Here is a 26,040-nt window from a genome sequence, read left to right on the forward strand (position 1 = left end):
CCCCTGACTTGTCCCTAAGAACTTAATCTTAAGAGAATCGAAAACTTAAACCACAAATTTCATTGAAATTTGATGGTCACCCTATGCAGAAGTTCTTGTAAAGGCATGTTGTTCCAATATTGTGAGAAGTGGGATAGTAGTAGTAAATAAAGGATCACATTGATTTTTTATATAAACTGCTTGTACAATATTGCTTTTAGCATCCTTTCTTTTCTAAATAATTTTTCTTAATAATTCCCTCCTCCAATAAATGGGAATGATTGTGGGTGGAATAAGGAAGTGGAAACAGCATTTGAAGAGATTGAGGTTGCGTTTGGATGACACATAAGTCAACAGAAGGGACGGCGGCGTCTAGGTGGAAACGGGTGGCCGGGCCAAGAACGGACAGAAGGCTCGCCGCTTCGGTCCTCAGGCGCGCCCGGCCTTGGAAGGAGGAGCCGCCATGCGGGGGGTGCTGCTGTTTTTCTGCCGGCCTCTCCGAAGAGCTGCGGCCGCGGGACCTCCGGGGCTGGACGGGCTCTGTAGCGAAGCCTCGGCTGCTGCTGCTGCTGCTTCCGGAAGGAGCGACGCGGCCACTCAGCTCAGTGTACAACCTACCTTTGGCTTTCTGTTTGACATTGATGGAGTATTATTACGAGGCAAGACACCAATTCCTGCTGCAAGAAAAGCCTTTCAAAAGCTACTTAATTCTCAGGGAGAGTTTTTGGTGCCTGTAGTATTTGTCACTAATGCAGGAAACTGCCTTCGTCAGAAGAAAGCGGACCAACTATCTCATATTCTTGAAGTGCCAATCTCCCAAGACCAAGTCATGATGTCCCACAGTCCTTTGCGAATGTTCAGACGCTACCATGATAAATGTGTCCAGACAAGGGCCACTTCTTGATATTGCTAAGCATCTTGGGTTTTGTCAGCCTATTACAATTGACAGACTGCGAGAAACCTTTCCCTTATTGGATATGGTCGATCATGACAGAAGACCTAAAGTTTCGCATCCACCTGTAGTGGACTTTCCCAAGATTGAGGCAATTGTTTTGTTTGGTGAGCCAGTGAGATGGGAAACGAACCTGCAGTTGATAATAGATGTCCTTTTGACAAGTGGATATCCTGGGAATCCATATCCTCAGGGAACCTACCCACATATTCCTGTGTTGGCTTGTAATATGGATCTGATGTGGGCAGCTGAAGCCCAGTCTCCAAGGTTTGGGCATGGAACATTCATGGTCTTTTTGGAAAATATTTACAAAAAGATCACTGGCAAAGAGCTGAAATATGAGGCTTTGATGGGAAAACCTAGTGAACTGACCTATCATTATGCAGAGTACCTGATCAGGATACAAGCAGCTACAAAGCAATGGAAAAAGCCTATTCAAACTCTGTATGCCATTGGGGATAACCTAATGACAGATATTTATGGTGCTAATCTTTACAATCGCTACCTTGAGGAAAAGAGCTCTAGAAGAAGTTCCAAGGCACGTATCCAAGCCAAAGTCGCTGGTGGCACAAGCTCTGCCACGGTCTCTCAGGAAGAGGAGCTTGAGAACACTTGGGAAAGTGAACTAGCATCTGCTACTGCCACAAGCTGTAGGTTTGTCCTTGTTTGCACAGGAGTTTTCAACCCTCACACAGAGGTGCCCTTTGATACAAGGGAGAGCATAACTGAGTCAACAGAAGGGGAATAGCCAAGTCCATGGATGGCTATTGAGGGGGTACGTCCCACACAACATGTTGCCATGCTCTGTTGAGCAGTTGAGGCTCGCTTTGGGTGGACTATTAGTCAACCTGGCTCTTGACTGATAGAGCTCCTGCCCCTCTTTCCGCCCGTGCTCCTACCTCAGTCCTCCCGTGCTATCCCAGCAGCTACCACGGCCCAAAAACCATGGCGGCCGCCATCACCAAACAGGAAACGCCGCTGCTTTAATAACCCATTGGCTACTTTACAGCTGTGGGTGGACCTCCCACCTTCTGATAGGTGCTGGCAACTTTAGGGAAGTGGCGGTTGGCAGGCAATGGGGCGCCCCTTCTCCCTTCATGCCTCTCCCACACAGTTCGCCCTGTTGTCCTTTGGACGCCCCAGCCCCTCTCCACCCCTTGCTCTCTGCACAGTACCTCAGCAGTCTGCCCTGGCGCCACGTGGGTAGAGTCCAGCACTCCCACGGCCATCCACACATGTTCTTTTTCTCGCCCCCCGTTCGGATGATGTTAGCAAGGTATATTATTATTATTATTATTATTATTATTATTATTATTATTATTATTAAGAGGGGCAGGTATAGCTCGTTCAGAACTCTCATGGTCTTCCAGAAAATTTCACAGGCAGTCAACTTGACCACTCTGAAGATGGTGGAAAGGGGCAAGTAGCCCATGTTAAATGCCAGCTTATACAGTATCAAGGCAAGGCGCTGGGAGACTGGAATCATGGGCCGCATAACAGTGTTTTGTCTGTGCAGAATTGGGGTGATTTCAGACACCAGCTGATCAAACGTCACGCGCGACATGCGGAAGCTGCCTCTGAAGCACTCATTGTCCCAGTTGGATAAATTCTGCATCTCTGTCCAGACGGCGTCGGTCCACAGAAGGACCCAGTGGTGGACCACAGTACACTACTCTAGCAGTTGTTAGCGCAGGGATCCTGTTCAGGGCATCCACCGCCATGCTTGCTGCCACCATCCCTTCCATCGCTGTAGGTGCATCATGGCCGTGCAGCAAGGATAAGAAGTAGTCCAGGAAGTAGTCTGTGTCACCGCTGAGCCAGCAGCATCGGGTGAATGTGCGGCAGCGTCACCTAAAAGAAGAGGAATGGGCATAAACGGGCCCATAAGCCTCTTCCTCACATGGAGGGCGTCCTTCTCTCCTTCATCTGCATCATCATCCAGGACAGCCGGGAGGACAAAGTTCATTGTGCTCGCAGCAGCCTCCTCAGCGTCCATTTCCATAGGCAATCTGTGGCTGGTGGGGAGGGAGTTGGAGTGGAGAGGAATGATGGGTGTGGTGGCTGACCGCTAGCAAACAGGAGGTGGAGGCAAGGCCGGGGTGGGACTATGCAGAGACACAGCGTGGGGAAAAGAGTCAAGGCGCAGATAGTTATTTCTGTTCCTCAGCTGCCCAAGAGGGGAGGGGGAGGGGGTGATGGAGGAACACGGCCACTGATGGGAAGGTGGGATAGGGGGATAGTCCACTGGGGCTCTCTGAGGGTTTAGGGGCACCAAGTCGCAGCAACACTATACAATGCTCTCTAGGCGTCTCATGCGATGCTCAAAAGCCTCCATGAGGTTATGCAGATGTGTGTGGAGCTGCAGCCCCTGGGATGGTAGGTTGTCGTGGTGATGCAGCTGCTCGTTCCTTCCCCCTCTTCCCATACAGCCCCGCTCTGACTCTGTGCCCTGGGCAGTCATGGTGTGTTCGGGCTTGTCCTCAGGGATTGTGGGTGACTGACTGCTTTTGTGGGGGAAGTGGAACGGGGAGGGGAGCAGTGGAGGGCATGGGCACCTGTCAGAAGGCACTCATTTTGTGAGTGCAATGAGGGCAGGATGGGGAGGCGGTCATCATGTGTTGCTAGGCAGATTATGGAATTGAATTTTGGCAGCTGTAGCAGAGCAGCCGGTGCTGTTTTGACTGCTCTTGCTTGAGGACTCTGTAGGCAGACGAAATAGTCCACTCAGTGCTGTGAAATGCTAACGGAGTGCAGCAGATGACAAGCTAACCAAAGGTTGGGTGAATAGTCAACTCAATAGTTATCTCCATTGGTTATTTTGGGGAAATAGTTAACTATGGGTTGGTTTTTGCCCGACAGATGACACAATAACCAACGGTTGACTATTTAATGGTTGACTACTTAAACCACCGTTGGTTATCATGTTGTCTGAACTGAGCCTGAGGCTTGGCTTAGTGTCTCTTTCAGCTATGTATAGAGTAAAGGGCTGAGTATGTGTTGTGTCCTGGTAACTCAGATTGCACATCTGTCAAAGTTGCATTCTTGCTACCTCTACCAATTATTCAAAGTAAGCAAATTTGTGTAGTACTAAGTATTTAACTTCATTCTGCTTTTGCTAACCATCTGGAAAGGCAAAGATTTATGCATAGCAATGAAGCCTCACCTCATCTCTCTTTTCCCCTTCGGCATTTGCTATTTTAACATTCATTGCCAACATACTTTCAACCCTATCTTTGCAGTTGTAAGAGTTTAGAAAAAATGTTATGGTTCTCAGTTTGCTGACTTCTGCACCCACTGACAACTTCTGTGCTTCCACAGTGCAGCCCTGTGCTGGAATGGAATGTATAAAGTATGTGAGGTAACTCTGTATATTTTGCACAACTTAATGCGACCAAGAGATAACCGATTGTGGCCTAACATATTTCCCCCCGCATAATCTTAGCAATAATTTATCTTGGTGTATGCAACTTGCTTAATGAGAAATTTTGAGAGCTATAGGGGAGGGAAGACTTGAAGAGCTCTTCAACCTTTCACAATATGGGGCATATTAATTATAGTAAAAGTACAGTTCTACCCACTCTTGTCAGCAACCGGTAATCATAGAATCATAAAATAGCTGAGTTGGAAGGGGCCTACAAGGCCACTGAGTCCAACCCCCTGCTCAATGCAGGAATCCACCCTAAAACATCCCTGACAGATGGTTGTCCAGCTGCCTCTTGAATGCCTCTAGTGTGGGAGAGCAAATGGCCACCCTAGGTAACTGGTTCCATTGTCGTACTGCTTTGACAGTCAGGAAGTTTTCCCTGATGTCCAGCTGGAATCTGGCTTCCTTTAACTTGAGCCCGTTGTTCCGTGTCCTGCACTCTGGGAGGATCGAGAAGAGATCCTGGCCCTCCTCTGTGTGACAACCTTTTAAGTATTTGAAGAGTGCTATCATGTCTCCCCTCCATCTTCTCTTCTCCAGGCTAAACATGCCCAGTTCTTTCAGTCTCTCTTCGTAGGGCTTTGTTTCCAGACCCCTGATCATCCTGGTTGCCCTCCTCTGAACACGCTCCAGCTTGTCTGCGTCCTTCTTGAATCCACAGTGTATGACACCTTAGCAAGACTTCAACAGGAGTACTGTACCATTTAATACAATATCATATAAAAACAGGGAAATAACTTTAGAATTGATACACAGATGGTATCAATATCCACGATGAGCCCAGGGACATCCCCAGAATGTTGGAGAGATTGTTCGGGAGTCAGGACGTATATACATATGTGGTGGTCGTGCCCAAAGGTGAATATTTTCTGGAACAAAATGTTCCAGGAGGTTAGCTCAATAATTGGACAATGGGTTCATCCATCCTCCCACCTAGCATTGCTAAATTTATATAAAGGACTGGACAATAAACTGTCAGACAAGGATTTAATAGGCTACCTTCTACTGGCTGCAAGATTGCCCATTACCAGGCACTGGAAGGATGGCAAAGGGCTTCACATTGATAATTGGTATCAAAAGGTTTGGCAGATTGCCTTTCTAGAAAAAAATGACAGAAAAAATGAGGGAAGTACAAGGACAATTATGCGAAGATAAATTTGTGGGGGTCTGGAAGAAGTTTATTGATTTTGTGAATAAAGAAGAAGAGGGGAGAACACCCCCGTTATTATATACAGACATTTGGAGTGGATAGGAGGACGGCAATATTGCCTGGGGGTGGAATCCACTCAAGGCAGAAACTTGTAATTTGTATCTGAATTGATATGGAATGCATGGATACATGTGTATATACAGATGATGTAACATTTGACTTCTGTAACCAGAACTACTAAAAATAAAATATTTGAAATAGAAGAGAGAGAGAGAAAGAAAAGGGAAAACAAAAACAAACGGGTCCTGTGTGTGGCTCTGAGCACCACGGCTCAATATGAGAGGTGATCGGTTGGCACCGAGTCAGAGGAGGGAGCTACAATGGTGGTGAAAGAAGAAAAATTCTGTCTAGAAAGGCTGAAAGCCCTAATTATGTTTAGTCTGGCACACAGAAGAAGATTGAGAAAGGGGAGACACTGAAATGTTTAAAAGGATTTTTATCAAGAGGAGGAAATTATTATTCAGTCTGCCAGACATAGGGTGGAGAGCAGTGGTTTTATTTAAGCTACCAGAAAGCAGGTTTGGGTTAATTAAGAAGCTCTGAGGAAATGTATATCTTGGGGTGGCTATAGATCTATAACATTTGGTGTCTTCAGTGAAAGGACGGAGAAGGGTCTGGGATATGTTAAGTGTGAAACATCCTAGCTGAACAGGAGGGAGGACTAGATAGCTAACTAGGACTCCTTCAGCACTTTGGATCTTACGTTTTTGTGGTCTGTAATGGTGTCATACCGTTGTGAAGAGCCAATTGCAATGTAGCCAAGGGCTCTTATGCCTTCATGTGTGTATAGGCCCATTGAAAGGTCTGAATGTGACTACAACAGTAGGCACTTCTCTGAAAGAAAGCAAGTCTGGGCCTGGCCAGTAGCTCCATGGGATTGCACTTGGGAACTCTTTGACCCTTGTGATGAGCTCCTAGTAGGAAGGCTGGAATGTGAATGTTTATGTGGCAGTGATAGGAATTCAGACAGTGATATTCAACAGTTCTCAAAAGTAATATTTGTTGACATTTTACACAAGCTTGGGGGTGGAGAGTGGCTACAGCCTTGCTGACCTCAGATGTGTGAGGCGTGCAGCAAATGCTCAGGTACAGACTCTAAGACTTTGTACAGAGTCTGATACTAAAAGGGTGGCCAGTCCCACTTCAGACAACAGGCAAAATACATTCACATCAGGGAGACTGTATTGAAGCCAGGGAATAATGTTAGATGAATTGTGAGGAAAATTGTGAGGTAAACTTCCTGACTGTTAGAGCAGTATGACAATGGAATCAGTTACCTAGGGAGGTGGTGGGCTCTCCCACACTAGAGGCATTCAAGAGGCAGCTGGACAAGCATCTGTCAGGAATGCTTTAGGGTGGATTCCTGCATTGAGCAGGGGGTAGGCCCCTTCCAACTCTGCTATTCTATGATTTTATGACTCAACATGTGGAGCAATACTGTAATCCACTGCAATGGTATCTCTGTAGATTGGCAGTGTAAAATGAAGAGAATATCTTGCCGCTGCAGGCCCTACTTGCCCCTTCATTGTTTTGGGGCTTAGTGTTTCACTTGCATATGTTGCTCTTGCCCATCTATGAGTGGGACATTCAGGCCATCAAGTTAATGGAAATGGTGTTTTGACAGTCCTTTATAAACTTTTTTTTAAAGGCTTTGATATTCTGGAATATAGCTTTTTTACTTGTTTTTTGTTTTGTTTTTGGGTAGAGGGGCTCTTTTGCAAATGAAGTGTACAGTTTTAGTATGTGCAACTTAAGCAATACTGATAAAATGAGTATCCCAGAGTGACACCGAGATGTCAGAATTAATTACTTTGAATTGGCAAAGAGAATAGAGGTTTAATGGGCCATGGAGATGTTTTTCACTGCCCCCTAGGGAGAGTCCATGCAGGTCAGTGTAGAGCATTCAGGCTTGTGCTGCTAATAAGATTAAAATTGAAAAGCTAATCAAAACACCTTACTCATCTAGATTCAGGACAGAAAACCTGAGAAACACGACTACAGTGCATCTGTTTGCGTCAGTGGAGTAGCTCTGAACAAGTCTTTGACTCTAGTAGGCTGAACACTGGGCCCTAGGGATAGGGCAAAATACCTGTATACAGTATTTGATTTAGCCTGGGTAAAAACTTCCCATGAAGACTACTTTAAGTGTCTAGAGTACTGGCCACAGTTGGACTTACTGTATTGAATTAGTACAGGACTCAAGATGAGCCCCAGGTTTGCAGCTTGTAGAAGCAAGGTCTTGGTGAGTCATGACCAGTTGAGGGATATATACCCCTGCCCCTCTGGCAAAAAGGTAGAGAGGCAGACAGAATAACTTCTGAAAGGTATTTCTTGCAAACCATAGAGTACGGTCAAGAGTTGCACACAGAGTTTTCTGTCAGCTATTGCTTGACTGAAAAGTGAGATCGAAACATGATAAATGAAATAATGTGGACATTTGAAACTGATTGTTCTAGACCAGGGGTGCAGAAACTCGGGCTAGAGGGCTCAATCCAGCCCTCCTAGGGTACCAATCTGGGCCTCTGGGGTTCTCTAGAGAGCCATGCCCCTTTCTGCTGATCGTACCCTCTTTCCCCCTGGTACCACTCATCTGGTGATTTCCTGGCTTTTGTGAAGTTTTTCCCCATTCTAAAAGGTTGAAATGCCCCTCTGAATGCTCAGTTACTGGCAATAAGAGCTTTAAGGTAAAATAGCTGGCATTTCGGCTCCACTCCTTTTGCCTTTGGCCACGCCCACCATGGGAATGCAGCCCCTGGGAGGTTCTTGGGAACTGATTTTGGCCCTTGGGCTGCAAATCCCAAGGACCTTGCTCTAGACTGCCTGAATTAAATAACAGCTCAGAAGGTGGGCTGGCTTAGCCCAAGTGTAAAATCATGGCAACTTCTGCCCTTGGTCCAGCCAATATTTAACTGAATTCTGCAGTCAGATTATGTCCTTAAAGAAGGACTATATACCCCTGACAGCCAGTTATCTAGAAGGTAGTCTGAATGGGCTTCATATTAGAGCTGCAGAAGCTATCTTAATGGTGGCCTCTGTTTCTTACATTGATGGTGCAGGCTGCTCTTTCTCACACTCTGATATGACTGCTGGGGACTGGGAGCCAGTTCTTGCTTTCTTTCGATACTGGGCTCTTCCTTTGTTGCACTGGTCTGACAGAGGGATGTCACATTCAGGCTTGGAGGAAGGTCTTCTCTACATCTTGACAGAAAGAGGGATGGTACACAAAAAGCAAAGATAGCTGAACTGATCCATGAGAGAAACTCCAGTATTGGTAGTTGGACAATATCATTATTAGAACCAACCAAAGTGTCATGAAATAATACACAGCCTTTTGAGTTCTCCAGAACTGTTCATCAGGCTAAGTGGTGTGAAAAAAGGGAATTGTGGGGGAGGAGGGACACAGACAAGTAGACAAAGTATTTAGCCAGAAGTTGTGATCATAAGGTCTTCATTTTCGGCCCAGTCCCAAGGTAGACATTGCAGATGGAGTCACTCCTAAGTGCTGCAGGAAACAGGTTACACCTGGGTTTCTGGGACAAAGAAACTATGGCTGATCGGCATTTCTGAAAACATAAAAGTCCAAGAGTTATATTTGTTTCTTGCTTTGGTTCCTTGGTAGGTAGATTGCAGAAGTAAAGAGAAACATGACAGTGTTTATATTAGCAAAGCCAGAGAATTAACTTTGGATAATGCTCTGTTTAAAAAAAGTTGAAGCCAGAATGTGTAATATTACCTAATAGTTCGAGGGAGGGGAACAGTCAAAAGGTGAGTTGTTAAAGAGGTTTGGAAGCAAATGACAGTGTGACCTGGAAAGGAGGGAAGGGGGAGTCTCTTAGGATATAGGAAATGAGTACTGTAGGGAAGGAAAGAGATTGGGAGAGTTATGGTTAACAATAGAGGTGGAGTTAAATAAGGTTTGTAAACAATTGCCTTGCAAGTTTTAAGAGTTAATCTAGCAGTGGCTAGTCAGGTGCTGAGTGTATAGAAATTCACCAGCAAAAGCATGGATATAATATCTGTACCTTGTTGCTACTAGTATTCATTGTAAGCCTATGCGGCAGGGTCTTGCTATTTACTGTGTATAATCTGTACAGCACCATGTACATTGATGGTGCTATATAAATAAATAATAATAATAATAATAACATGGCTTTAGGGTAAAATCTGGATTGTCATGACTCATACCTAATATCCATTGATAGTTCTATCTTCCATGAATTTACCTAATCCAGCCTTTCCCAACCTGTGCCCTGCAGATGTTTTGGGCTATAACTTTCATCATCACCAGCCAGCCATGAGCATGATGGGAGTTGTAGTCTGATGCATCTGGAAGGTGCCAGATTAGGGAAGGCTGATCAAATCCTTTCAGAAAAATATATATTTAGGATAGTGGCCACTATTGCCACTGGTTTTAATAAATTCTATAATGACATGTTGTGTGATGAAGTAATTTTGTCTCTTGTCCATCCTGGGCATACCCTTTAATAAATTTTATTGGGAGATCTGAAGTTCTATTATTGGGTAATAGTGAAAATGCATGGGTTGTTTACTCCCTCTGCACTGTTCTTACTTTATTTATTACACTTACATCCTACTGTCTTCCATGGATCTCAGCATACAGGTGTTTTTCCCCTACTACATTTATCCTCACAACTCTGTGAGAGAGAGTGATTAGCCCAAGGACGCTCAGAGAGCTTCATGGCTAAGTGGGGATTTGAATCGGGGTGGGTGGGTCATCTACACCAAGCAGGATATTCCACTATGAAAGTGGTATATAAAAGGCAGGAGCCACACTACTGCTTTATAGTGATATTGAAGTGTACTGCAGGATCTACACTACTGCTTTATAGTGGTCCTGAAGTGCACTGACAACTGTTGGGGCCCATGACACATCTACACCAAGCAGGATATAACACTATGAAAGTGGTATGAAATCAGTATATGGTATATGCCAATGGGCCCCAACAGTTGTCAGTGCACTTCAATACCATGATAAAGCAGTAGTGTGGCTCCTGTATTTTATATACCGCTTTCATAGCACTTTCATAGTGGAATATCTGCTTGGTGTAGATGAGCCCAGGCTCTCCCCAGCCTAATTCCGACACTGTAGCCACTAGACTATTTTGGTTCTGCTGTTGGATAACCCATACATCCAATAGTAACCTCATGTTTATAATGCACTTCTTGTGGGGTTGCTCTTATGCTTGGTCCATGAGCTGCAGATAGTTCAGAATGCAGTGGCAAAGTTGTTGTGTGATGCACCTGGGTGCCCTATATGAGGTGCCCTATAACTTCATTGTTGAAAGAAAACTGGCATCCAGTTTGCTACTGGGCCAGGTATATGGTTTTGGTATTAACTTATAAAACCCTAAACAACTTCAAACCAAGATATCGGAAGTAAGTAAGGCCTTCTCCTATATCAATCTGCTTGACTACTGCGCTCATCATCATTAGAAGCCTCCTGCATGTGCCAGATCTCGCAGATGTCCAGGGCCTTTTATGTTATGGCAGAAAATACCCACCACCCCCAAGAAAGAAAACATTCACTAACTATTACAATTTAGGTGCATGCTGAAGACTTTTTTTATTTTTTGTAACAACCATTAAAAGATTTTAAAATTCATAGCCGCTGTTTTTATTAGTTGTATTGTATTGTGATTGTTTTAACCTAATTTATATTTGAATTGCAATTTTAGTATTGGAAACCTCTTGGATACGTTGTAATGACAGGCGGCATAAAATATTTTAAAATAAATAAATGTACAACTTAACTTCGCTTCCACATTTTTCCAAAGTTTGTTTGTTTGTTTATTTATTCATTACATTTTTATACCGCCCAATAGCCGAAGCTCTCTGGGCGGTTCACAAAAATTAAAACCACAATAAAACAACCAACAGGTTAAAAGCACAATTACGAAATACAGTATAAAAAGCGCAATCAGGATAAAACCACACAGTTTTCCAGAACTGCGTCATTGGTTTTGAGAGTGCTTTTCCCTGGCAAAACTTTTAGCCCATAAGAATGTGCATGGGTTTCTAAACTTCCACATACTTGCTTGTTTGCTATTCCAGATAATGCAGTGAGGAGGGGACGAGTGGGGCTAATGGAAGTTATTTGCACAATGGCTTAGACAGAATCTCCCCATGTGCCTGTAAGAATGTAGCAATTGCTAAATAACTCTTTCTGGTGAGTTTTACCACCACTCACCCTCTTCTGCCCCTACCTCGTGGTAATGAAAGTATTTGAAAGTTTATTTGGAAAGCAGCCTCACTCAAGTTACTTTGGCTAATGATCTTTCTGCTGGGACAAGCTCTTTATGCTAAATTCTGTCAGTAGCAGCATAGAGTTAACATGGCTGTAAGTAGGCAATTAATAGCTATTAAGTGGAGGCTACTGAGCAGTTTTCAAGTCTTAGAACAGCCTTTTTATATTAGGAGGAGGATAGAACATAATTCCATTAGTGAAGATCTCTTTATGAGGGGCGTGTTTACTGCTGTTTACCATTTACTGCTGTTGTTTTATGTGTTGCCTTTCTGCCTCAATTGAGGGACCCATGTGTCTTCAACATAAATAAACAAATTTTGTTCTGCTTGGACTGTTCTGCTTGGCCTTAAGTTGTATGTTTCCCCCCCTCAGGTCACATTGTTTTGCACCCCAGGAAAAGCCTCGGGGATTTGTGTGTGCGCGCAGGAGAGAGAGAGAGAGAGAGAGAGATTTGATTGAATCTTGCTAGAAATACTTTAGATATCTTATGTCTGGATGGCTTTTATCTTGGTGTCTAAAGAAACCTGAAATGTCCTTAAAATACCTACTTGCGGTTGGTGCACTGTCGTTAGTATTCCCCGTCTATTTTTGCTTTTACCCGTCCAGAATTCCACTATCAAAATAATTCACCTTCTGCATTGCCACATGGTGTCTCTCCTTAAATCTTCAAACTAGCTTCTTGCCCACTTCTGGATTCAGCACAAGCTTCTAGTCCTTATCTTCAGATGCCTCACTTGATATCCACCCCCCACCCGTCTCCACCCCCCAGTCTATCCTTGTCTTTGACTTTTGTTCCTCCAGTTCCACCACTTCTCTAAGTGTATGAAGATCCTCCCACTCCCTTAAATAATGTCACCTATTCTGCCCTTTATGTCTGGACACCCATTCTCAAAATCTGTTTTTGTGTATGAAGCCTTTTAGTCTTTATTCAGTAAAGAAATAAATTATATGTAGCTGAACTGAATGCTTAATTCTTCCATTGTTTACACTCTCTGCCTCCCTCGTTCCTTCTATTGCCACTTCTGTATTGAATTTTAGATTGTAAGCTCCTTGTGTCAGGGATCTTTCTTTTCTTACTACTCTGTCAAATACCATGCATCTTGATTATGATAATTCAGGGCTATGCTAGTTAAACTCAAGAGTTTAGCTAGTTAAACTCAAGAGTGGGTTAATATGTGATGTGACTGTTCTCACAGAGAACAGAACTCACAGAGTTCTGCCTCCGGGTAAAATATTTAGACTTCATGATTGTAAGCTCACTTTTGGCCTCTAAGATACTGCTATTGTAGTTGGGACATGAGTTAGGAAAGATGATTCCTTTCATTTGAGAAGGAATGCTTTGTTCTTCGTCGTGAAGAAAAGCGATGAGACCATTTGTTTAGCATTGCAAAGCTGAACTTTGCTGCGCTCTTGACTACCCTGCCTGACACTTAATTTATGTCTCCTAGGGTTGGCCTTGCAGGCATTTGCAAGTGCTTGGTGGTGCTACTGAAATCTACACAGATGTTTTATTAAAGAAAATAAATAAAACAAGATGTGGCTTGACATGAGTAGGAAAGTGTTGGATTGTAGAACGCTTGAGAGTAAGATTCTCAGTTGGCCAATAGAACAGACAAACTGCAGGTTGCATTTTTTTAAATTCTCCCTTGCTGTAACAATGAACTGTGTACAGGTTACTTGTGGCACAAAGAATATTAATTTACATGTCTATCAAGTTTTGCAGGCGCATATATGCACTTCATTTCTTTAGTTCCTGGAAAAGCTGTTAGTTGCTAAGTTTTGAGTGTGTTTATTTTCTAAATTATTATTCCAGTGAGACCAGGACCTGTGGACACATTTGGATTTTTGATAAAGCATTTTGGGCACCTTCACAGAATGGCTACCTTGAGGGAGAAGGAGTCACAACATAGCTGACATGGGGTTTCGGCAATCATAAAAATTACTTCTGCAACAAAACAGCCATTTCATAGAGAAGACAACTAGGAGAAGAAGATGATGATGATGATGACAACGACGATTTGTTACATTTATATACCGCCCCATAGCTGAAGCTCTCTGGGCGGTTTACAAAAGTTAAAAACAGTGAACATTAAAAACAAATTTAAAACCATAAAAAGCATAAAATACAAACAAACAGGCAATATCCGTTTAAAACACCTATTCTGGGGTCAGTTAAAAAACTCAGCATATGCAGTTAAATGCTGTTAAATGCCTGGGAAAAGAGAAAAGTCTTGACCTGGCGCTGAAAAGATAACAATGTTGGTGCCAGGCGAGCCTTGTCAGGGAGATCATTCCATAATTGAGGGGCCACCACTGAAAAGGCCCTCTCCCTTGCTGCTATTCTCCGAGCTTGCCTTGGAATAGGCACTTGGAGGAGGACCTTAGATGTTGAGCGTAGTGTACGGGTAGGTTCATATCAGGAGAGGCATTCTGTCGGGTATTGTGGTCCCAAGCCATGTAAGACTTTATAGGTTAAAGCCAGCACCTTGAATTGGGCTCGGAAACATACAGACAGCTAATCCAAGTGGGCCAGAGTTGATCTTATATGCTCGAACCTTCTGGTTCCGGTTATCAATCTGGCTGCTGCATTTTGCACAAGCTGCAGCTTCCGAACCATCTTCATAGGAAGCCCCATGTAGAGCACATTGCAGTAATCTAACTTGGAGGTTACCAGAGCATAGACAACTGAAGCTAGGTTATCCCATGTTCAGATAGGGGTGTAGCTGGGCCACCAACTGAAGCTAGTGACAGAGATGTTTCTAGGAGAACCCCCAAGCTACGAACTGCTCCTTCATGGGGAGTGCATCCAGAACAGGTTGCACCCACTATCCGGTCAGAAGAACCACCCACTAACAGCATCTCAGTCTTGTCTGGATTGAGTTTGAATTTATTAGCTCTCATCCAGTCCATTGTCGCAGCTAGGCACTGGTTCAGCACATCTGCAGCCTCACCTGTTGAAGATGAAAAGGAAAAATAGAGCTGTGTGTCATCAGTGTACTGATGACAACACACTCCAAAACTCTGAATGACCGCATCCAACAGTTTCATGTAAATGTTAAACAGCATGGGGGACAAGACTGACCCCTGCGGAACCCCATACTGGAGAATCCATGGAGCCGAGCAGTGTTCCCCCACTACCACCTTCTGGAGCTGACCAGCCAGGTAGGAACGGAACCACTGTAATGCAGTACCTCCCGCTACTCAGTGGGAACACTATAGACCTGATACTTCAGCTCCAGTAAATCCAGGCCCAAGTGAAATTGAACCAACATTATGAGCCACAAGTCAACTCCAGGTGTTGGTGTTCTCAAGCAAGTGTGCAGAAAGCAAAATCTCTGTCTCCAGTGGAAATATGAGAAAGATATCAAGTATTCCCCCAAGAGATCAATCTGAGAAGAGAAGGGTCTTTGGAAATCTTGTAGCATAGAAAAACAGTAAGGCTTGGATTTAGTATCAAGCTAAAGCAGTCTGAAGCCATTGACTTGGGCAGGAAATGTTGAATAAACATCACTGGCTACGGCAATTTGGGATATCTTTTGCCCTCAAGCAGCATGAATAGCCAGCTTTTGGCATCAGCTGGAAAAACTTTAAATTGACTGTTTTGCCCTTTAAAACTTATGCAGCCCAAGAATTACTTGTATTCTCTTAGGAGTATTATATGAAACCTACAGCCCAAATATCTTCTCGTTCTGGATACCTCTCATGGCAGGCATCCAAGCTAGAGCTGTCAAAATGGATTCCCCCCTCCCCCTTATGTATATCTGATTATCTCCTCTGATTTGAAAGCTTAAAATAGCAACTAGTTAGTTAAAAGGTTTATTTTCACATGGTGTTTTTATGGGAACAACTACTTGATGTATCCATCATTGTAGTAAAGTGATATGTTTGGTTCTGCTAAGCCTTTTTCTAATTCTAGCTCTAATAACTATTTGAACATTGTTTAAGCACATTAACTGACAGTTCTGTCTAATGGTGGTTGGCTTTCAACCAGCATCCTTCACTTGTAGGGGAACTGACCTCTTGAGTGGATCCATGGCCACCAGTTGGCTGACTTTCAATTTCCTGTAAATCTCCCTTTTAACAACCTCTGTGTTCCCATACAACAAACAGAGCTGGATATTGCCATTTGGGCCTCACTTCATGCTTTACTCAGACTTTGTTTCACATGCTAATTTGCTAGATCAAGCCTCATTTCTGACTTCCTGATTAGTTCTTCTATTTTTTCTTCAACCCCCGCCCCCCAACCTTGACATGAAGTGCACATGCTCTAGACTCCCATGATTACCTCTGTCCGGGTCTAATAAAATAGGGTGACCGTATGAAAAGGAGGGCAGGGCTCCTGCATCTTTAACAGTTGCATAGAAAAGGGAATTTCAGCAGGTGTCATTAGTATATATGGAGAACCTGGTGAAATTCCCTCTTCATCACAACAGTTAAAGCTGCAGGAGCTATACTAGAGTGACCAGATTTAAAAGAGGGCAGGGCACCTGCAGCTTAAACTGTTGTGATGAAGAGGAAATTTCACCAGGTTCCCCATATATACTAATGACACCTGCTGAAATTTCCTTTTCAATACAACTGTTAAAGATACAGGAGCCCGGTCCTCCTTTTCATAGGGTCACCCTATGTAAGAGCTAAATCCCCTGGACTACATAAGCCCACTAGGGCTTTCATTTCATGCTGGTGCAGCTCTTTGTTCCTGCCATATGAAGAGTTATCTGTGGTCTCATCATCATTACAGGAGGAAAGAGGAGAAAGGCTTCTATGGTCCTTGCATTCCTTAACTAGTTTGCATTTCTGTTGTATTTGCTTTCTTGTTTAAAATTAGCATACCCTGTGTTTCTCTCCCCCCCTTCCCCCCCCCCAATAACTCATTAGGTGGCCTTCACAGTTCCAAATCCTGCACATTTGCCTTTTTAAGGAACTGCCATTCTTGGCTTGTCCAGTCACTCTCTCCAGGGCTAGGTCAATCATATTCTAGGCTTCACTATGACTGCTAACACTAATTTAAATAAATTGGCATAACAAAGGAACTTTTCACCCATGGGTGGGGAACTTGTGGTATGTGTTGGACTCCCAACTCCATCATCTCCAGCCAGCAGGGATAATGAGAGTTGTAGTTCAACAACTGGAGGCTCCACAGGTTCCAACCAGTTGAGGCCTGGAAAAATGTCTGACTCTGGAGTTTCAGAAGCACAAAACCAGAGGCAGCAGTTGTAAGTAACAAACAAAGAAAATGCTAAACAATGGAGTAAACAGACTAATATAATATGTTAACACAGAATAAATTAAAACAGAATTGTGACATGTAACATAAAATGCATATATTAACAGAGTGAAGACATTCAGAAACAGTTGTATGTATTTAGTAATGAAATGCGGAGGGAGATAAAGCTTTACAGGACTCTGGATTTTGCACCTGTTTTGCTACAGCTTCAGAAACTCACTATAGTTGCTGCAAAGCATAACATAATGCAAATAAATATAAATCCCCAACTGAGGTTGCACATAAGGAATTCAAAGATAAGATTATTCCTACCATTATAACAATCTCAGATTGACAGAGTCTATGCCCATAGATGTAACTGGTGCGATTATGGCAACCTTCTAAGGAGGGAGGCTGAATGGATCTTTAAATTGGACACTTTACAGCCCAAAGGTTTGAACATGAGCCTTGAATTCAAGTCATTTTTGGGGAGGTAATCACCTTTTTGAAATCCTGGCAATTAAGTAGATGTGGCTTTAAGGGAAAATATATAAAAGAGACCTTGAGGATAAAATGATCATAGCTGAAAAAAACTCACCACCTCTGAAGCTTTCAGGTTTGAAGATTTGCTAGTCTTTTTACAATTTTTATGCTTCTCTGTTTAACCTTGCAATTGAAAGCTTGCATTTTTCTTTAGTCAATCCATCTTGGAGGATGATTAAAGATGTTTTGGGGCAGAGGAACAATTTCAGAATGGCCTCACCTTTTCTCCCACTGCACATGCTTATTAGTGGTGGTGAGTTGTGGAGATTTAGATGGTATTCATATTACCCTTATCTTATATATCTGTCCTGGTTGTGACTTTGTGCAGTTGTGTGGTGTTTAGCATTTGGCTTAGCTTTGCTTTGTTTGTTTGTTTGACTCTGGAGTTTGTCATGCATACAGTTGATTCGTCAAATTCCGAAGTGCTAGCATCACGTTCTCTATTATATGGCACCAATGGAGCTTCCCACCTAGGCCTAATAACAGCTTCAGGATGAGAGTTTTTGTTGGAACCATGGTGGGGGCCCTCCCCATGTGCTCACATTTGATGCTACCCCTCATAGAATAGTAGAATTGGAAGGGTCCTAGAAGGCCATCTAGTCAAACCCCCTGCTTAATGCAGGAATCCACCTTAAAGCATACCTGACAGATGGATGTCCAGCTGCCTCTTGAATGCCTCTAGTGTGAGAGAGCCCAAAACCTGTCCAGGCAACTGGTTCCATTGTGGTACTACTTTAACAGTCAGGAAGTTTTTTCCTGATGTCTAGCCCGGAATCTCGCTTCCTGTAACTTGAGCACATTATTCTGTGTTCTCTGTGTGACAACCATTCAAGTATTTGAAGACTGCTATCATGTCTCCCCTCAGTCTTCTCTTCTCCAGGCTAAACATGCCAAGTTCTTTCAGTCTGTCCTCATAGGGCTTTGTTTCCAGACCTCTGATCATCCTGGTTGCCCTCCTCTGAACACGCTCCATCTTGTCTGCATCCTTCTTGAAGTGTGGTGCCCCGAACTGGACGCAGTACTCAAGATGAGGTCTAACCAGTGCCAAAAAGAGGGGAACCAGTACTTCATGCGATTTGGAAGCTATACTTCTATTAATGCAGCCCAAAATAGCACTTGCTTTTTTTGCAGCCATATCACACTCATATTCAGCTTGTGATCTACAGCAATTCTAAGATCCTTCTCATTTGTAGTATTGCTGAGCTAACTATCCCCCATCTTGTAACTGTGCATTTGGTTTCTTTTTCCTAAATGTAGAACTTGGCATTTATCCCTATTAAATTTCATTCTGTTGTTTTCAGTCCAGCGCTCCAGCCTATCAAGATCACTTTGTGGATTGTTTCTGTTTTCCAAAGTATTAGCTATCCCACCCAGTTTTGTGTCATCTGCAAATTTGGTAAGCGTTCCCTGCACCTCCTCGTCCAAATCATTAATAAAAATGTTGAAGAGCACTGGGCCCAGGACTGAGCCCTGCGGCACCCCACTCGTTGCCTCCCCCCAGTTTGAGAAGGTACTGTTGATAAGCATTCTTTGAATCCGATTCTGTAGACAACTGTGGATCCACCTAATAGTTGTTCCATCTAGCCCACTTTTGGTTTGTTAATCAGAATGAAAGGGGCACTGTGTCAAGCAGCCATGGTGGCTGTTTTAAAAACCATGTTCATTAATTACTTATAGGCAAGTATAGTCACGTGAAGCTTTGTCCTGGATAACCTGGAGCCTGCAGGTCCCCCAGTACTGGGAGTTTAGTAGTAACAGAGTTGAAATCTCCCCTTCACTCTGTGCTGTCAGCTTTGAATAGTAACCAGTAGAATCTTGGACTAAAGAATCAATCTCTCTTTCTCCCTGCTCAGAAGTCATGATGTTATAGTCAGCCTAGAAAGTTTCTCCTAGATTGGCAGGAGATACTATCATTTAGTTTAACCAATTAAATTAAAGTATATGCTTTACCTGGGTGTCTCAGTTGTGAAGTGTTATCTGAAAATATTATGCAGATAGACAGGCAAGGATGAGGTCATCAAGGGCACACAGACTAGCAAGCCATGAGGAGAAGGTATGTCAAGAAACAATAGCCTGGACTTGTTGCCAGGGTACTAGAATGTAAATTATCTACGATGCTCATAGCTTAAGTTTCTATCCTTAAGAAACAGTATGGCCTCCTCTGAATCATGGTGCTATATGAGATTCACACCTTCATCTTTTTAAACATTTTCTTCTACTTTTGTCATGCCATGTCTGTGTGCTGGTCATCCAGTTGTCATTACCTTTTGCATTTCATTGACTTCTTTATTAGATGTTAGCAGAATCTTGTATACATAATGGGATGCTTTAGGAAGGACCTGGTGCCATTCTCTCTCTCTCTCTCCAATTCAGCCTTTTGGGGGCTGCTGGAATACTCCTTTAAAACTTATCCTACCTGTAGTTTCCTTTAGAGAAAAATCTCTAAAAATGTCACTTTAGAGATTCTTTTGTTGACATGATGGTACTGACTGAATCTACTGAGGGTTAGGACCTTCAGATTTAGAGTGAACAGATCAATGCTTAATTGGATTCACATGATGGTATTTGGGGGGTGAGGGCAGTAATATTACTCTCCCACTAATGGCTGAATGTAGGAATATTTTGTCTCCTTCCATAGCAACCCAGAAGGAAGAACTTGCTTGGTATTAAAAAAAAAAACAAAGAACCAGTCTGAATCCTCACTGTTGCATCAAGCTTGTTAGTTCTCTCTCTTGGCTTGAGAATTTCTTCAGACTATGTGCATATCAAAAATACACAAAAAGTTAAGCTGATGTGGTAAAAGGGAATCAATACTTCCTTGCTGATCTGGTGTGAGAAATGTAGCCCTCCCTAAATGCAGCATCTGATCATCATATTAGTAATTGATGAAGAGTTATGATCGCTACCCTTAGAAATTAAAGGGGGAAAAGAAACCTTAAAAAAACAAATGTAAGTCCATTCCACACACCGCTACTGAAATAGAGAAGAAAAGGCAGGCCCTAGATCCAGTCCTACAGGCAGGATCTTATGTGTGCGTGACTTCTTAGCATCCTTGTTGGCATTGGGCCAGAATGGCAACTTGGTACATAGTGGTCAATATGGCTTTGTATGAGATTTCACACTTTGGTTGGTGTATGCTAAAATAAAGCTCCCAACGCTGGGCCCTTTCTGTGTGTTCCAGGAGAGGAGAATCTTTCTCTCCCTTCCTGACCCCCTTCCATTTGGGGGATTATCCACAACCAGCACCCTATAGTATTTCTCAGTGGAGCACCCTCTCGATCACCTTGCCCAGAAACGGTCTGCATTGTTATTATTTTAAAGTATTTTATTTCCCCTTCATATGTTATATCACGTGTGGGGAACATGTCTCTCCTAAATGAAACATATTGGGATGTTGAGGGGGCCATTTCTGTCTTACGTCTCTCTTGTAATTTTAAGTGGGACTTTGGGGGATTCTGTTGATCTTCTAGCAGGCAATGCAGTTTTGGTATTCTCCCCCCCCCCCCTTTCCTTTCCTGATATCAGTAGTGGTTTGTGAAGGCAATTTGCTGTTACTCTCAAGCTTTTTTTAGATCTAGGCTTTAGCATTGTTCTCAGTTGTGACTTTGAGACAGGCATTTGGTTTTTCATTTAAATATGTCTTAATTTCTGATTGCTTTAGGGTACATGCACTCTCCTTGGCCCTTTTAAGCAGGGTCGTAGGCCATCTTTCCCCCACCTGGTGCCATCCAGATGTGTTCATTGGCCATGCTGGCTAGGGATGATAGGAGTTGTAGTCCAGCATATCTAGAGGGCATCAAGCTGGAGAAGGCTATACCAGACTATTGCCTTATATAACTGTGTGCCCATCTGTTTTAAAATGGTTACAGCATTCAGGAATTTTATTTCATTTCCTGATTTTCAATGCTTGCTGTGGCTAACTTGGAAATTATTTTTAAGGGTACTGTTTCCCCATCGTTTGAAACATGTAAGCCGATACAACTACTGTGTGTATCTAATGTGCTTGATATATGGTAAGGAGGATGAGACTAAATGGCTGGAGTTGGATCTGCAGGCTGTGCTGTAAATGTTTCTGTTAAACAAATGCACGGTGGTTTTAGAGAGATAGTAAATGTGAAGACTTTCTGGAAGAACAAAATGAAATGGAAACGATGGCACCGTGGATTGCATTGGGAAAACATATGCTATCTCTTTTTAGCCCCCTTCTCCCTGTGCCACGCTTTCCTCCCTCCCCTTGATGGAGGCTGAGTAAAGCTTCTCTGGGAAGAATTTGATGCGGGGAGGAGGGGATTATAAATCAGCTACATACTCTCAGACAATTGCAGCTCAGGAATGGCTGAACATATCAAGCCCATTACATTTTGAATGTTGCTGCGCTAATAAAAGCTCAAACCAGTTTCTGCAAGCAGAGGCCTGTACCACTTTGCTAGGAAAGTGGGGGAGGGGGAGTGTTGGGCTGTGTACTGTAAACTTAAATAAACGTCGGAATTTGAGTTTTTATTCCCACTTCCCTCCTTAAAAAAACTCCATTAGAATTGTAAAGATTGCAGGTAACAAAATTACCTTTGTAATCTGAGAAGAAAATGTACTGTATTGTTGTTTATGACTTGATAATTTAAACCTTATTTGGCAATGTTTTTTTTACTATGTTGGGTCAGGTTTAGCTGGAGCTCTTTTACATTTGCTTTTTCATTGTGTTCTCAAAAATGTAACAGAGTGAATTTTAGACAGCTTAACATAAATAAAGACGAAACATTCTTTTGTATTTTGAAGAGTCCTTTTCAGCATTTGGAGGGGATGCAATGATGGCTTGATTGCCTGGGTTCCTAGGAATTTGATGCTGGATCCTAGGAATTCAAAATATTTTTCCAGACCCAGTTGTGAACATATAGGCACGCAATTTTATTCTGCTGTGGCAATCATGAAATTGGGAAAGTCAAGAGGAAGTGACATGCCCAAGATGACAGGCATGAGTTCAAAGGAAGCATGGAAACGCAATACTCCCATTCCTGAGTTAATCTGCAATTTTATCTTTATGTTCTTTAGAAGGAGTCGTTTTCCTCTCACCTCCAAACATTCCAGTAAAGAATGCTGAAGGTTATCACACATTGTACTCATAGGAGTTGTACTCCCAACACATCCAGGGGGCCTCAGCTTGGTGGAGAAGGTTGCTCTAAAACATTATGAACATATGAACATACAGCACCATGTACATTGATGGTGCTATATAAATAAATAATAATTATAATAATAATAATATGGCAGGGATGTGTGTTCAGCTCTGTATATCCTGAGGTGGGGTTGCAGTTCATTGAATTTGCTGTCCCTACCCCATTGGTCTGCTCCTAAGAATTTTATTCAGAAATTTATTACTTTGAGAGGGATACTCTGGGGTGCAGAATTTCTCTTCTGATACTTTGAACTTTAGAGCAAAGTTTTCAGATATATGGGTTGTTGTTGTGATGCTGCTAGATGAGACTCACAGTGGTTCAATTAATAGTCAGTAGAAATTTTTACCATCTTGTCTTGCTTTGTGGTCAGTCTTAGACTGGATTTGGATGGCACAATAGTCCACAGTAGACCAAATAGTCTGCCATTGACTATTGTTGGGGGGAAACCATGCCACAGTTAGTTATTTCACAGAAATAACCAACACAAATAATCAACGGTGTGCAGAGTTGATTATCTGCACAACTGTTGATCATTGTGTTGTGTGAAGGGCTCCAGTGATTATTTCCCCTGCCTAGAGAGTCATGAGGCAAGAGCGGCAGGAGCTGCTAGCATTCCCCATAGCCAGCCAGGACCACTTCCCTGCAAAGGTGATTTGTTGCCATGCCAGGGTGGGGGACACAATGTCAGGAGAGACTCTCCTGCCATTGGCTCTCTCCACCCTTGGCATGGCAACAAATGTGGAAGCAAGCATTGTGGAGGGATACCATCCCCTGACCTGGATGGTATCCCCCCACAACGCCTCCCTCCCCATTTGTTGCGAGGCCAGGGCGGAGAGAGCTGTCAGTCTCTGTCTCCGCCCTCAGCTGTGCAACAAATGGGGGAGGTGGCGGCACAGAGTGATATCATCACCTGTCAGGAGTTGATCACTCCGTGCCAGGCACCTCCGTTGGAGGGGCCTTAGAAACAAGAAAGCAATGGTTGCTAGAGCCACCCCCTTCCGTGTGTTATGGTCCTGCTGGCGAAGGAGGCGCTGCCGCAGAGCGAACTCATCCCTTGTCAGGAGATGAGATCGCTACACGCTGCCGCATCCTTCCCTGGCATACAGACCTCCTTCACTGATGGGCAAGGAGACTTGGCCGCCGCTTCTTGCTGTGGCGGCGGCCACATGTTCCTCTGCATGCACCTGAAGCAAGAAGCGGCAGATGGATCTTCTTGCCTGTCAAAGGAGGAAACCTCCCCGCTGCTTCTTGCTGCAGCAGCGAGCATGTGCGTGTGTTCCTTCACAGCCGCTGCCATAGCACGAACCAGTGGATGGGTCCCCTCCACTGACAGGCAAGGAGATCTGCCCCCTGGGTCTTGCTGCGGCCATGGAGGAACACATACTGCTGCTGTAGCAAGAAGCTGTGGATGGGTCTTCTCCCCCTGACAGGTGAAGAGACCCATCTCCGGCTTCTTGCTTTGGTGGCGTGCGTGCACAAAGGAAGGGGGGTCTCTCTTCCCCCCTCTGCCCTACCCACAGAATGGCGCACCCCCCCAAAAAGGTCCAGGGAACCCGTGCCGCCATTCGGTGGGGAGTGCGGAGGATGGGGAAGAGCAATAGTCAACCCTGCCCTTGCAGCCTACTGTACAGATGACTTATTAGCATGTTATGCAAGTGCGACATATAAATAGTCATCCAAGGAATGGACTATAAGGGTAGGGTTGGTTATTGTGTCATCTGAACGCATCTTTAGAGTATCTGGTCATTCAACGTCAAAAGCAGAATGCACTAAATGATGAGTGGAGGACTTCAGACTTTGAGGCCAAATCCACCCTTTGCCCCAACCACCAATGATTTGGTGGTTTCCCACTTTTTGTGCAGTTTTGTCCCATTCAAAAAGATCAAAATGTCTCTCCTAAGCCTTAGTTAATGGCAGTAAGAGTTTTAAACTGCAACATGCTTAGTGGTGTTTTTTTTTGGGGGGGGGTATTTTTGGTCCCACCCTTTTTTGTCATTGGCCTCAGCCCCACAGCTTCGGCCCCACCCACCACTGGAATGTGGCTCTTGAGAGATTCTCCAAAATTGAATTCTGCCCTCAAGCTGAAAGATGTTCCCCGCCCCTGCACTTAAATGTATATCTGGTCTTACACAGCATGACAGTTATTTTACAAAAAGTGTGCCCAATATTTGCATTCCTCTCACTTTCATAACTGCAGAATTTGAGTTATTTGGGTGCAGAAGTTGGAAGGGAATGGTGGCCATGAAAACCATCTGAAATCTATTGCTTTTCATTGTCCCAAGTTCCCAGCCCAGCACATGTAGCAGTTAATTATTTATTTATTTATTGATTGTATTTTTATACCTCCCAATAGCTGAAGCTCCCTGGGCGGTTCACAAAAAATAAAACCATTCAAAGTATAAAACAAACAGTATGAAAACATGATATAAAATACAATATAAAAGCACAATATTTGCACCTTTCTTGCTTTGGTTTTCAGTGTTGGGTGAATTCTGTGGGATCTCTTTACCTATTATCTGAAGCATAATTTAACTTTTTGTCTTTTCACCTGCTCTTTCTAACCAAAATTCTATATTCGGAGTCAGCACTAGTGCTCTTTCTCCCTGGCAGGACTTTTCAATTGATTCTTGACTAGCATACAAATATTTATTGATTGGAGGGCAAAGGAATGTAATATAGCGTTCTGGAACTGGCTGTATGTATCCCAGTGTATTGGTGCTGGTTTAATGAAGCTTATCTCCCCTCTCCAGAGGTTGGGGCAGGTTTCCTCTTGAATGTTAAAGCATGCAATGCATCTGCAGGGTCCATATGTCGTCTTCGACCCACAGCTCCTTTCATTTGGGGAAGAAATTATGTCTGGCACTGATCATCTTCATTGTAATTTGAGAGGTTTAAACCCTTTTGGTTTTGACAAAGCAATGAAGTAGCCATGTAAAACAACAAAAATCCCCTAGTAAAATGACCTTAGTTCATGTGCATTTATACTCATGACCTTCTCATTTTACTTCATTCAGCCATGGTAGCCACTTCTATAGGGATAGCTGTGTATGTATGAACAATAATACTACTTGCCTGTGAGTAGCCCTTTCCCTTCATTGATTCATGGATTTAATTTTTTGCCCTTTTTGTTCAGTGTCTTACACACACACACACACACACACACACACACACACACACACTGGAATATCACAATCTATTTCTGATATAAAGCTTAGGTTAGGCTGAGGTTGAACCTTGACAAGATGCTGGTGGGTAGGTCGCATCGTCCAAGGGAGGTGGTACATCTGCTT

At 43.4% G+C, this 26,040-nt stretch overlaps 1 protein-coding gene and 1 pseudogene across 4 annotated transcripts in view; both read left to right on the forward strand.

Moving 5' to 3' along the window:
* The window catches only part of KANSL1 (KAT8 regulatory NSL complex subunit 1), a 179,688-nt gene that overhangs the window by 59,287 nt on the left and 94,361 nt on the right, over window positions 1-26,040 (forward strand). The window lies entirely within an intron of this gene.
* On the forward strand, window positions 443-1,679 carry LOC134406608 (haloacid dehalogenase-like hydrolase domain-containing 5; annotated as a pseudogene).

Source organism: Elgaria multicarinata, chromosome 11 (genome assembly GCF_023053635.1).
Source record: "Elgaria multicarinata webbii isolate HBS135686 ecotype San Diego chromosome 11, rElgMul1.1.pri, whole genome shotgun sequence".
In the NCBI taxonomy this organism is placed as follows: domain Eukaryota; kingdom Metazoa; phylum Chordata; class Lepidosauria; order Squamata; family Anguidae; genus Elgaria; species Elgaria multicarinata.